Below are 14,601 nucleotides of genomic sequence, written 5' to 3'. Positions count from 1 at the left end.
CATCAACTGTGATTGGATGGCCATCAGCTGTGGCTAGTTGGCTGTCATCTATAACCAAGTGAGCCATTGGCCACTAATATAACTGCCGTGGCTACGCTAGCAGAAGAATGGGGGCTAGCAAGAAGATGGTGGCTGAGCTAGCAAGAGCGGATTGCAGAGAGGCGGATGCCGCCAGTGAGAATATAGTGATATGACTCCCCTATTTATGGCTCCATGGGTGTTCCTTTTGGCCTCACCATATCCTGCGTTCTCTTGTGGGGAGCGGGAGCAGAGACCCAACCGGATGCCCTGCACGACAGTAGAGCAAAGGGCTTCTGATTTTCACCGTTAATTATGATATTAGCTGAGTGTTTGCCATATATGGTCTTTATTATGTTAAGGTATTTTCCCTCTATACCTATTTTAAGTGTTTTAATCATAAATCAATGTTGTATCTTATCAAATGCTTTTTCTGTACCTATTGATATAATCATATGATTTCTGTCCTTTATTTTGTTTATGTGATGTATCACAATGATGGATTAGCATATGTTACTTAGCATGTTTACTTTCTCCATTCCCATATTCTGGTTCAGGCCTTTACTCTCCCCCCTTTTGTGTTTGGTTGCCACAAATTATCCTTATTTATGATGGGCGAATAGTCTCCTTCAGTATTTCTTGTACTGCAGGTGATGTTTTACAAAATTCCCTCTGCTTCTGTATGTCTGGAAAGGTCTTTATTCCCCCTTCATATCTAAAGGATATCTTTGCTGGCTATATTATTCTTGGCTCATAATTTCTCTCGTTCAATAGTTTGAATACTTGGTTCCACTCCCTTCTGGCTTGTAGAGTTTCTGCTGAAAAATCTGATGGCATTCTAATCGGCTTTCCATTGTAGGTTACCGTCTTCTTTTCCCTGGCTGCCTTGAGGATTCTTTCTTTGTCGTTGATTTTTGACAGCTTCAGTACAATGTGCCTTGGAGAAGGCCTGTTGGGATGAGGTAATTAGGTGTTTATTTGCTTCTTGGATTCAAGGAACCAGTTCTTTCCACAAGTTTGGGAAGTTCTCATTGACTATTTGTGTGAATATGCTCTCTGTTCCCTTCTCTCTTTCTTTTCTTTCTGGTATGCTCATTACTCTTGTATTACTCTTTTTGATGGAGTCAGAAAGTTCTTGTGTAGTTCTTTCATTTCTTTTAAGCCTCAAGTCTCTTTCTTCTTCCATCTGTGTAATTTCCAGTTTTCTATCTTCAATGTCACTGATTCTTTCGTCCATCTGGTCAACTCTACCATCTAAGCTGGCTATTTCATTCTTCATTTCTTACATGGAGTTCTTAATCTCCAGAAATTCTATTTGGTTCTTTTTTTTAAATTTCAATCTCTTTAGTAAAATGTTCAAGTTGTTCTTTGATTGTGTTTCTAGATTTCCCTGTGTTTTCTTGCATCTCGTTGAGTTTTTTCAGAGCTGCAATCTTGAATTCTCTGTCATTTAAGTCACATATTTCCATATCTTTAAGTTCACTTTCTGGAGACTTTTCATTTTCTTTCTGAGCTATCTTGTTGCCTTGGTTATTTATAGCAATTAATGATTTATTATTTCTCTTCCTAGACATCTACAGGAGTGGGTTCTGAAACAGGTTGATAGAAAGAGGTCTTTCTTTTGTTTTCCAGTAGGTGTTGGTAGAATGTTTTATTGTCTCTCTGACTGCAGCCTTTTATTCTCTCTCACACTGTAGTGTTATGTTTTCTCTGCACTATTCTGGCTTCTCACACAATGGGGGGAATTCCCTGGAAGGTGGTCTTCTCCTGTGTGAACAGTTCGCCTGGGTCATAGGGTGCCACCTTCGTGGCAGGATGTGGAGAGCTTCTGACGTTCTATAGCTCTTTCTGCGCCACATTCAGAGTCCATATGTTTCAGCAGCTTTGTTTACTCTTGTAGGGTCGACCCAGATAGGTGGGGACAACGGCAGGGTGGGTTGTGAGAGGTGGCTCAGAGCAATGGCGGTGACCACCACCACAATCAGTCCTGCTTCCAGAGCTCCTTCCCTTTTGCCAGAACTAGTTGGGCTGCAAGTCCATGTCTGCAGACCACAGTTCTCAGAACTGCATATATTCTATTATTTTGATATGACACTGCTACTGTTCTGCTTCTAGCACTGGGAAGATGGGGGCAGGATGTGCTCTGGGAGGGTAGGGAGGGGGCCATTAGTCTCAGTGCCTAAGGCTTCCGTTCTCTGTGGCAGTGAGGGCTTAAACCACCATTTTCAGCCTTCTTCCCGCAGTCTTTGCTGGGAGGTCTCTGCTGTGAGCATTGGGTTCAGCCATGTGATATGCTGTCCCCTCAGCCCTGTGGGCCATAAGCGGAGCCCTAGCTGTCCGAGTTCTTCCCTCTCTAGCAGCTGCGGTAGTTCCGGGATGCAGTGAGCTTGGAGCACTGAGATAGGGCCATGTCCTGCACCCACGTGGCTCAGTCTCCGCACTGATCCACTACTCCCCTGCTTGCGCAATTTGCCCACCGTTAGGTAATTTCAGTAGTTCGCCTCTTAGTCTTGCCTGTCTGCTGTGCAGGGAGTCCTTTGTGGAGTTATAGTTGTTCAATTTGTTGTAAATCCCAGGGGAGATTTCAAGAGGCTCACCTCATCCTGCCATTTTGATGACATCACTAAATGATTCAAATATACATTTCTTGTTTTAAATCACAATACCACAGTATAGAACCCATATCATTTTTTAAAATATAATTATGACCCATTTTTTAATTTCTTTTCTGTTTGCGAGCAATTTTGGAAATGGGTAACTAGGGTTCTCTGGGGTTTGGATTGTAAGATGTTTCCAAACTCTTCCTCAAGGAATTGGCAAACAGAAAAATCTTGTTTGGTATTTGGCATACAGTTAGTCTATTTGGTTCATCACACAACAAAGTCCCTTGCTTGATTCAGCCACTGTCCATTCCAATAAACAGAAACCGTTCAGTATTTAAGTATGAAGAATTTTGTAGCCAACCACTGGTTAGAAAAGTGATGGAACGGCTGAAGGTGGTAAGGAAATAGGAAGACTGTTCTTCATAGATCAAGAAAGGTCACTGCCTTTAGGTTGCTATTCATGTGACCATTTTGGCCCCAGAGATGCTGTCAGTTTGAGGTGCTTGAACTCTCTGTCTTTGCTACTATTATAATATAAATTTTTGTTTGTTTATTTGTTTTGTTTGTTTGTTTTTGTTTTTGTTTTTTTGCTTTGTTTTGTTTTGTTTTTTTGGGTTAGGCAAAAGCTAGGAGACCACTCTCCCATTGCTCCATTGCTGCTAAACTACTTTCAAAGTGGCTGACATGGATTACTACTTGAATTCCCTTGGGGGAAAAAAAAATGTTTTGTGAAATATAGGTTATGTGTTATAAAATTCAGCCATGTTAAGCACACAATTTAATGAATTTTAGTATATTGGCAGAGCTGGTCTGCCTTCCTCTGCTTCCCACCCCTGAATACCTTTCCTTAGGGTGGAGGTTCCACACCAAGGTAACCGTGGGCGAGACACCTTCTTTTGGCCTTATGGTCCTGCTACTGTCACAGACTAAGGTACTTACTGCCGAGAGAAGCAGCAAAAAAACACTATGTTCCTTTTTTCTTTCTTCCAAATTCTATCTAGAATACGGTACGGGCAAAAAAAAAAAAAGGAACAAGAGAAATTCAGCTAGCAAGGGTGTCTGAAAAATATGATTGACAGGTTTACCACCCAGAGGTAAAAAGAAAGGGCAGGGGTAAGAAAAAGTGTAGTATTGAGATCTTGTAGACATTGTACAAGCACACACCTCAACTCATAAAGTCATGATTGTCCCTTTCTGTTCCTGTTTTAGCTTATTCCGGTGGCTATAACAAAATACCATAGATTGGGTGGCATACAAATAACAGAAACTTATTTCTCACACTTCAGGAGGTTGGGAAGTTCAATATAAAGGTGCCCACAGATTTGGTGTCTCGGGAAATCCTACCTGCTGGTTCACAGGCAGATGTCCTTTTGCTATATCCTCACATGGCAGAGTGAGGAGGGATTTTTCTGGGTCTCTTATAAGGGAACTAATGCCATTCACCAGGGCTCTGCCCTTATGACCTATTTCCCAAAGGCCCCACCTCCAAATATTATCAGACTGAGAATTAGGTTTTAACATTTGAATCTGGAGGGGACACATTCAGTGTTTGTCAACACCTCTGCTTCTCTAATTTATTCAGCTTTCATTGGAGCAAATATCAGGCTATGATAAAAAAGATAGAAATGGTTCATTAGCTTTTTTTATTTTACAGTTTTCTGTTTTTCTGTTGCAAATATCTGGGTCCCAAAAGGATTTCTTCCACTGTACCTGCAGCCTTTCTATAATTCTTGATACCTTAACTTTAATTTATAGAGATCAGGAAGATAACACAATTTTATGGGGGAAAAATTATATATGGAAATGAGGAATTTTGTGAAAATAAACATCGTACACTCTTCTTTAGATTAATATTTCAGATTTTGGATAGTATAATTCAGTTTGTATATGAAATTATGATTTTTAAAAAATACTTTATTAAAGCTCAAATTTTCTACTATATATAATATTTTTTGAGGGGTGGGGATGGGTGGGCATTGCCACGGGTTGAAATGATGTGATTGAAGTAAAACGCTTTTAGTCCATTTATTTATTTATTTATTTATTTATTTATTTATTTATTTATTTATTTAATAGAAGCTTTGTATTTTTTACTTCTAGCCATGTCTAAGACCAGTTTCTAATGGTCTCTCATGAGGAAGAACACTGTTAACTTATCCATTACTTTTGTTCTTGCTGTTGTGAAGCTCATGCGATGTGCCTGGTCACAAAAGCAAACCATAAATCACGGAACCTAAAGGTATGGCAAATGCCCATACATGTAAGAATATGTCAAAGCAAAGCGTGTCCAATTGAAATTCCACTTGCCAATGTACTGATGATAGTATTTCTATTTATATCTAAGTGCTGCTATAACAAAGTATTACAAGTATGTGGTTTAAAGCAACAGAAATTTATTCTCAAATTCTTGGGGCTAGAAGTGGAAACTGAGGTAATGGCATGGAGATACAACCCTTGGAGACTCTTGGGAGGAATCCTTCCTTTCTTCTTTCCAGCTCTGATGGTTTCTGACAAATCCTTGGCATACCTTGACTTATAGTTGCACCACTCCAGTCTCTGTCTCCATTGTCTCATGGCCCTGTCCCCTGATGGCTATCTCTCCTTATAATAATATCAGTCACTGGATTTAGGAGCCACCCAAAGCTAATACTACCTCCCCTTAACTAGATTAAATCTGCAGAGACCCCATTTTAAAATAAGGTTACATTCATAGACGGCAGAGTTTAGGACTTCGATATATCTTTTATTTTGTGTGTGTGGGGAGGGGATCACAATTTAGCCCACAACCATATTTGATATTATTAGTAGTACAGAGCTGGTAAATATGGTCAATTTTTAGGCCAATGGCAACTAACATAAATATACAGATTTTCATATCAAATTGACTGAAATTACCTCAAAATTTCTGACAATTAATAAATGCTCACCATTGAAACTACAATTGACCCTTGGACAATGTGGGGGTTAGGGGTGCTGACCACTCTTGCAGTCAAAAATCCATGTATAACTTTTGACTCCCCAAAAACTCAACTAATCTTCCCTTGGTATCCAAGGGGATGGTTCCAGGATCTCTTGTGGATGCCAAAATCCAAGGATGCTCAATGCTCAAGTCCCTTATATGACATGGTGTAGAACAATGCAAGCAATTGGCCCTCAAAATCCGTGGATTCCCAACTGACTGCATATATATTGAAAATAATTATGCATATAAGGGGACCCATGCAATTCAATCCTGTGTTGTTCAAGGGTCAACTGAATTCACCTGCTTATTCCATTTTCTAATTAAAATAAATGTACAAAGGATGACGATGATGATGATGTGTGTGTGTGTGTGTGTGTGTGTGTGTGTGTGTGTACATGTATATGTACTATATGTATCTACATGGATTTTATGTGCAGGACTTTTCAAAACACTGCTTTCTAATGTACTGCTCTCCAGTTGAATTCTGGAGTTTACGATTAGAAGGAGATCAGAGCTTAGTGTTGAGCCTGTGAAATGGCACAGACATCCATTCTGATAACCAACTTAATTCAACTAATTACTTTTTAAAAATTGAGATACAGTTGACATATAATACTGTATAAGTTTAAGGTGTACAATGAGTTGATTTGTTGCATTTATATACTGCAATATGATTACTATCCTAGTGTTAGCTAACAACTCCATCACATCACATAATTATCATTTCCTTTTTTGTGGTGACAACAATTAAGAGCTAGTCTTTTAGCAGATTTGAAGTTTATAATACCCATTCTGTAATGAGAGCTAGAACTACTGGAGACATACAATATCTTAATGTTACTATACACTAGTTTCTATTCACCACTTCCGATGTTCTCTGTTTTACTCTCTCTTATTCCACCACCACCGGAGTGACCAATTTTTCAGAATCTCACCTCAAGTCCATATCAGTGACTCTTGCCTCTTCCCTGTCTCTCCCCATGCCACTAAGGTATGGGCTAGAATATAGCAAAGGTGACCAGACCAACTCATTCCACTATTCCCAGGCCTTTCCTGTTATTAGCTCCAAAAGTTTCTCAGGAATCCCAGAAATCAGGACAGTTAATCACTATAAATACAACCTGGCTGCCTCACACATACAACCCCAAGTGAACGGGAATTAGTGTTTTATGGAGTAAATCTTTGAAAAATATAGAATGGGAGATGATGTATCAATGCATTCTTCTTTAGGTCCCTGCTCCTGACAGACACTCCACACTGCTTCTCAGATAGTCCCTTGGACTCACGCAACCAATAGCCCCCAGTGGTGGAAATATCAGTCATACCTTTTTGTTTTGGCCTTTCCTCTAGTTCTGTTTCTCTCTCATTATTCTTCACCACTGTTCCCTGGGATCATCCCCCCAAGTAAATATAGGTGTGTTTTTTTAAGTTGCTAGCAAATGCATTCTATATTCATAAAATATACTTTTACTTGGATTTGAAGTAATAAAACAAGTGAAAATAATACTGAAAGACATGGTGAATTTCAGATACAAATTTATATTGTTCAGACGAACTTCTGCTTGAATATTTCTCTAAAGTTAAAAGAAAGTAGATTATGAAAATGTAAGTGTTCAGAGCATTATCTTTTTTTTTAATATAAAATGATACATAATTTGAATTGGATTGAAACTTTCTTTGAAAGATCAGGGAATTAGTTCATTTAAATTTCCTCCCACATCTCCACCGATTATCGCCCAATTTTCATCATTTCTGTTACTTAAATTTTTTCTGTTATAGCCTTAAATTTTATGGTTGTTTAATATAAAATATATTTTAAAATAGATTTACGTCCTTTCACCATATAAGGCCAGAAGGAGATTGCCGCCGGATTTACATTAGCATTCCATCCATATTTGATTTAAAAATTATTCCAACATTTATAGTAAATATAAAAAAAATGCCATAATTTTCCTGATAGTTCCCATTAGCCAGTCAAATGTATCAAAGTCTTCATGTTTCTTAGTTTACTCTGGTAGGGCACACAGTTGAGTCCTTTCAGTAATTCATCATGGCCATCAGTTTCTCTGCTAAAGCTTCTCCAGTCACTAGTTACTTTGTCACATTCGTCTTTTTAATTGAATTGTAGAGTTTGTTGTTTTGCTTTGTTTTTAATAATTGTGAAAGCAATTTGCAGGTGTCTGAGTGTCTGCATGTTTGTGAATTGCCTGAGTGTTGCCTTTATTCAGCTAGAAGGAAAAAAAAAATAGGCTGGGTACCAAATTTTAAATCACATTTTCCCTCAGAACTTTTCAGACATGACTCCTGTGTCTTCTGTGACAAAATACCATAGTGGTCCTCTGTTTGCTTCTCTGTCTTCTGTTTGGCTGGATTTTGACTTCAAGCGAGGCCAATGGGTATTAGTTTTTTGTGTTTTTTTTTTCCACTTTTCAGGTTTGACACTGTGTATGTACTGTTTTTATAGTTGAACAACATCTTAGGTAGGCATAGCAGAGGGTCCCATTTTATTTACCTGGGAAATGTGTTGATGACTCCCTTACCTTCTGACACTGATTGGTACTCCCAGGAGATCTGCACCCAGCTTCTATTTCACCCCATGAGATAGAATTGCTTCTTTCTGCCTGGCTGCATAAATTCATTTATTTTTTATTTTTGTATTCTTGAAATTCTGAAACTTAAAATGGCTATGTCTCAGTGTCAATTATCTGTACCATTTCCCAGCATGCTCTTATAGGTTTCAAATTCAATTATTACTTTGATAAATTTCTCTTTAGAAAAACATGCCTTTTCAAAATCTTTTTCTTCTCACTGTTAAAGTGTCTAGAAACACCAATTATATTTAAATTGGGTAACTTTTTTTGGTCCTCATTATCTGTTACCCTCTTCCTAATTCCTCAAACAATATCGTTTTGTAAGTTTTCACTTTTCTTTTTGTCAGTGGTTCCATTTTCAGCTGCATCCATTCTCTTCCTTGCTGTGCCTAATCATTTATTAGTTCTGTGTGAGGTTTGCTTTATTCTCCATGTGCTTCTGTAATTTTCCTTTTCAATTCAGAGTTTATGGAATTTATTTTATCATTAAATCTCAATGGGAAAATGTCTTCTAAACCATGAATTCAGTTCTTTCCAAAATTCGGTTCTTTTCTGTGTTTTTCATGGTAGGTTCTCAAAAGAAACACTTAAATAAGCATTTTCCATAGTTCTGAGGCAACTTTTTTCTCCTTGGCTATACCTGTGGAGAGCTCTGTCTACATGTTCCATTTGTTATTATAGTACCATTAATTTGCTTTGAGCCCCCCTTGCTATCTTAGTTGAGACCTGTTATTTGTTCAGCTCCTGATTCATGCTGAGGCTTGGCTGGAAAAGCTAGGTGCTTTATGTTTTGTGATATTGTTAATGATTCTAGAGTTGTGAGTGAACCCACTTTGTGTTTTGATAAATCTCCTGTATTGTGGATGCATGGAGCCCCAAATCTCATGCCTCTGAGAGAGAATCCCTTCCAGTTGCTCAGTAAACCTTTCCTTCTCTTTGGTCACGGCCCCTTCCACATGCACCCCCCTCACCCAGTGGGTGACTGAATGGTAAGGGAATCCTTACCATGGATAATAGCGATCCCAGAGTGAGGGGGGATTTCAGTACTCGATCATGCCTCTGTCATCATGCAAAGTGTTTCTGCTCTGGGGAGCTCTTTAGATTAAAAATGATCCGCCTCCCTCCCTCTTTTATTCTTAGCCAAGAAAAATTGCAATCATGTTAAGTGGGTCCAGGGCAGGATATGCCAAATACCCCATAATGGCATATTGATTCCTTTGAATAAACTTACTTGACACGCAGCAGGTGTAAGACGGGCACACTGACCTGCCTTATCTCCTTGAATGCAGGAGATAAATCTCCCCTGTCAAAGGTACCCTTCTTGCTCTAGGGGGCTAAGGAACAGACATCCTTATTGCTGGAGTTAAGAAATCCAGGGCTGAAAAGCTGACATAAACAAAAGTTGTCACTCCTTAGGTCATCTACTACCCAAGCCCAAACTTGGCTTAGATTCCTCACAAAGGAGCACCCAAACCTACATGTCTTTGTCTGTCGATTCTTCACAAATGTATTGTTTCTTTGTCTAAGATTATGAAAAAGCTGGATGGTTCATCATTTCCTGAAGGATCAGTTATGATTTCCTGCATGCAGGTATTAAGTTAGTTTTCTCCTGTTAATCTGGTTTGGGTCCAATTTTCTTATTAGTCCAGCCATTAAAACTCATGAAGGTTAGAGGGGAAATTTTTTCCCTCCTGACAATAGTGTACCCTAAGGACTTTTTATGTTAAAGGCTACAATTTGGTAGTATTCTCTAACTGCCTGTACTTCTCTAAACCTTCTCTAAACCTAGTCTTTTAATGAGTTTTGTCTTGGAATATTCGAGTAATGCTGAATGTTAGGTGATTAAAAAATTATAAATTATAATATATATTATAGCAAGTCTGTAAGTGTTGAAATAAAGTTCACTAAACATATATAATCTAGCAAGTCTATAAGTGTTGAAACATGCATAGTTCATTAGACCAAAATGAACTTTAGAGTTGGAAACTCTTTAGAGGTCGTTTAATTTACTATGATACAGAAAAGTAAACATTGATAATAACAAGGGTCAAAAATGGTCACTGGAATTGCTGCCAGAGGGCACTTGTTTTAAATATTAATTGAAGCATAGCATGAACAAGTAAACATTAGTTGAATAATAGAAGTATCTATGAATAATTGATTCAATGAAATAATAGCAGATTCTATTGTTTTTGGTCCAGAGAGGACCAGTGCTGGCATATCTCATCTAATTTGAGCCTGTTATCACGTCAGGCACATTTTATAGATGAAGAAACTTAGGAGGGAGAAGTAAATAATTTGGCCAAGGCCACTCAGATAATTTAGTAAAGTCAAGTTTCCAAGCAGGCAGGTTAACCCCGGAGTCTGCACCCAGTCTCAGATCCCCACTCCGGGAATGGATGGGGTTATCCCCCAGCTACAGCTTCATGTCTTAATTTATTTATTTATTTTTTCTTGCATATCGATAAAATTCTATAGAATCATTGCCATATGCACATTGCCTTCCATATTTGTGGACTGATGCTTCATATTTTGACTTCAAATACTTATTTAGCTTATTAATTTTTTACTCACATGCACAACACAGTTTAGGCGTACACTCCTTGAAACGCAAAGGGGTGACAAATACATTCATTTTAAATCCCCAAAGCATAGCTTAGTGCAAATTTATATCTTAGCATTTATCTTTTCTTACAAAAATCCATTTGTTTCTGTGTAAGTATCCATCACTTAGCTCTTGTTTTATTGAAGATATAGAAGGTATCTTTATCTTTGTTGTATTTCACACCCAGCATGTTGCTTGTCACTTAGAAAGAACTCAATTAATGTTCACTGGATTTAATTGAATGATGATGAGAAGGTTCTAAATAACAGTATGTGACAAATAAACACTTTAATATAAAGGACACTAGCATGAATTGAGCCTAACAGATGCAATTGAAGAGGAAAGGCAATGCATATTTCTTTTTTTTAATTAAAGTTTATTGGGGAGACAATTGTTAGTAAAGTTACATAGGCTTCAGGTGTACAATTCTGTAATACTTCATCTCTGGATCACATGATGTGTTCACCACCCAGAGTCAATTCTCCTTTCATCATCATATATGATCCTTTTTACCTTCATCAAGTATTTCTTCAGCAGTCACTTGAAACATGTTTTTTTCATACACTTACTGCCACCCTTCCTAGTCATCAATAAGTTAGGGATTTTAAATAACTCTCCTGAAAGTTAGTTGGTTATGATTGTGACTCAGGATAACTGATTTGCTCTTCCTCAGCAAAGGTTTAAACCAGCTTCACAAATAAGGCAAATATTGCTAATTGTTCAATGAGGTAGATAAAGGATCAAAATACACACATTTCTAGAACTCACTATACAGTTGAGGGAATGGTCCCACATTCACTTTGAATTTCAATCACTCCTGAGAACATGATGAAATATATCATCATTTTCTAAAAATAACGATATACATGGAAATACGGTGTGTCCTAAATCCATAATCACCTTAAATATATATTGAGAAAAGGGTATTAAACCAACATGTATGTTGATCTTACAAGAGTGTTTTGAATTTGACTTCCTATCTTCTAATTGCATTTTTTTTTTCTTTTTGTATTACCACCTGAGATAAGTTTCTTTCTCACAAGTACTCATGCAAATCAGTAGGTAATGTATGTGGACAAATATTATTTTTTACATTTTCTTTGGTCAGATTGTATGGATTGCTCATTTACATTTCATAGTTAGTGTCGTTTAGAATTACCTATATCATTTTTATGTCTTGTTTAATATCACAAATTACACTTTGAAATATTCCAACATAAGGCAAAAAGGCTTATTGAAGAAAATATTCTGCAATTAATATTTCTCATGGTACTTAGACCATGATTCCATGAAAAATAAAATAACTGCTTTTTGAGTGCTAGAAAAAAAAATAACCATAATTTACAGGCAAACTTCATTAGGCAATATTTAGGTTAATTCTGAAAATCTAAATGTAAATAAGATTTCTTTCATCTTGATTCATAGTTATTACAAGGATGGATGATGAGTTGTTTTGATAGCCAGTAAATTGGGATGGTTTTTAAAGCTTCCTTTGGCTGCCCGTCCCCTTTGTTTCAAATCAATGAGACAGCCTTGCTGCCTTTGTCTTCAATCCTTCTTAAAGCCCCTCTCCTCCACCCTGTTTGTGCTCATCATCTCTGCCTTTGGGCTCCCACATTCTGATCCCCTTGTGACCAGCCGCCATTTTGCTGCCAATGTGGTTGTTCTGAAATGGAAATGTAGTCATGCCTCTTCCGTTTACAACTGTCATGGTCTTCCCATAGCCTAGTTTGAAGGAAAATACGTTTTGGCAATATATTTGAGACTTTCTGTGATCTTGTCTCTGCTTGTTTCTTAGACTCAGCCCTTGTCACTAATCTACAAAAACTCACTGCTCAAGCTCTGCTGACCTACTTGTCATTGTGCAAAGATTCCATGAATTTTCACAGCCTTTCCAGTTGCATCTATTGCCATTGCCAGAAACATATTTCCCCCAACTCAATACCAAACATTACCACTAATTCCTCTTTTTCCACTTGTATTGTTTTCTACAGTTCACAAGTAACATAATTACATCATCGTTAAAAAAAAAAAAAAAAAAAAAAAACATTTAATTTGTTCACCACAAAATAATTTAATGTATCCATATTAAATATTCTTTCATTTCCAATTTCAGAATAATTAAACAATATTATCACATGACTTGCTCTCAGCCAACTTCACTGATTTTCCCCCAGCAAGCATGAAGTTAAAAATGAAGGGCTTACCTTGAATTAAAGACTTCCTCCTCTGCCCTCTCTTGGATGTTGACTAAATCTCTAACAGACATCTTCAGATATTGCCTTTGGAAAATATTCTAATGTGTCCTGTAGATTCTTAAAGCCAGACACTCTATTTGTTAATTTCCGTACCCTGAGTGTCTTGAACAACACTTGCTACATGGCGAGTGCTAATGGATTACATGTTTAGAGAATGAAATATGTCAAATAATTAAGAATAAAACTTAATTAGGAGTTTTCAGTGGTTATTTTGAAAATTTTCATCAAAATGACAGAACATACTTATTCAGTTAAACAATTATCCTCAATCATGTTCTTGCTTAAATTTTATAACCATTAATATACAAGTCACTCCAACAGCATTTTTGTGTGTTTATACATTAGGTACTCTGTTAGTTGCTTGGGGAACTTGGAGAATAAAACACTGACTATTTAATATGTTTTCATACTATGAGTGAATGATGAAATAATACTGAGACAGGTTAGTATCACATCAGGCAGTTAGAGATTCCTTGGTAGACTGAGCAAAACACAGAGCAACTGTACCAGGACAATTGTACCAGGACAAAAATGTCATGAATCATACTCAGGGACAATTAGGTTTGTTTCAATGGTCTCCCCTCAAGCTGAGCAGCAGACCGAGTCTGGGAAACATTGTATCCATAGGTACCCGCACCCCAACATCCCCCTCCCAGATAGAAATAAAGGTATATAAACACCAACTTTTTGCCTTAGCTAGCGGGCATCCCAGTTTCGCGTACCCCCTCCCACTTGGGAGCTGTAACTCTTTGCTTGCTATAATAAACTATCTTCCTTGTGCAACCTTTGCCTCTCTCTAGTCCATGTATCCATTCTTCAGCTCCATGAGACTACGTCCCCAGCATTCACTAAACAACAATCCTGCATCATTTTGGGGGCTCGTCCAGGATGTGGGAGAGGTAAATATTATCTGTGCTTGTCTACTTGCCCACTTACAGGTTTTCATTATTTTTGTCTCTTTCTCCTGTCACACAAATATTGGGCCTCTGTCAGCCAGTTAAAAGTGAATAGCACAGGTGCCAACCTTAAGACTTGGAGAACAGGCTTTGCAGAAAGTCTATGGTCAATACCCTCTGGCGCTGAGCCGGAGGAACGTTGGCCATGGTCCGACTGCCTTTCCTCTCGCCTTCTCTCTTGTGAAGAGGGGAGCCCAAAGATGGTGTGAGGTTGGTGTGAATGGCTCTTGGCAGACATTGAGTGTCTCTGTTCGCAGCTACTCTGTGATGGGTCCCAAAGGCTCCCTGGGTCTTCTCCTGGCACGACTGCCCAGAAGGGTGTCGTCTGGAGGCTCTCCCTCCTTCTCTCTGCTGCTTTCTCCCACACCTCTGCTCTTTTGTTTGGTTGTTTGTTTGTTTTTCCTTTCTGTGAGGAAGCTGAGTACTGGCACATGGCCAGAATTGTCGGCCTTTGCAGACAACTGAGGGACCCTGGCTATTGCTACTCTGTGGTGGGTCCCAAAGGTCTCTCTGGTCCCTTCCCAACCCGACCACCCATAAGGGTGCCAGTGGGATGACTACTCCATCTGTACTGCTCTTTTCACCCTGTCACTCTCTCTCCTCAGCTT

General features: G+C 38.2%; 1 pseudogene; it reads right to left on the bottom strand.

The window, feature by feature from the left end:
- LOC109437936 (T-box transcription factor T) overlaps positions 1-14,140 on the bottom strand; it is a 33,149-nt pseudogene extending 19,009 nt beyond the window's left edge.
- Between the last annotated feature and the right edge of the window lie 461 nt (positions 14,141-14,601).

The sequence above is a fragment of the Rhinolophus sinicus genome, linkage group LG03 (genome assembly GCF_036562045.2).
Source record: "Rhinolophus sinicus isolate RSC01 linkage group LG03, ASM3656204v1, whole genome shotgun sequence".
In the NCBI taxonomy this organism is placed as follows: Eukaryota; Metazoa; Chordata; class Mammalia; order Chiroptera; family Rhinolophidae; genus Rhinolophus; species Rhinolophus sinicus.
This window is presented reverse-complemented; position numbering and strand designations above follow the sequence as displayed.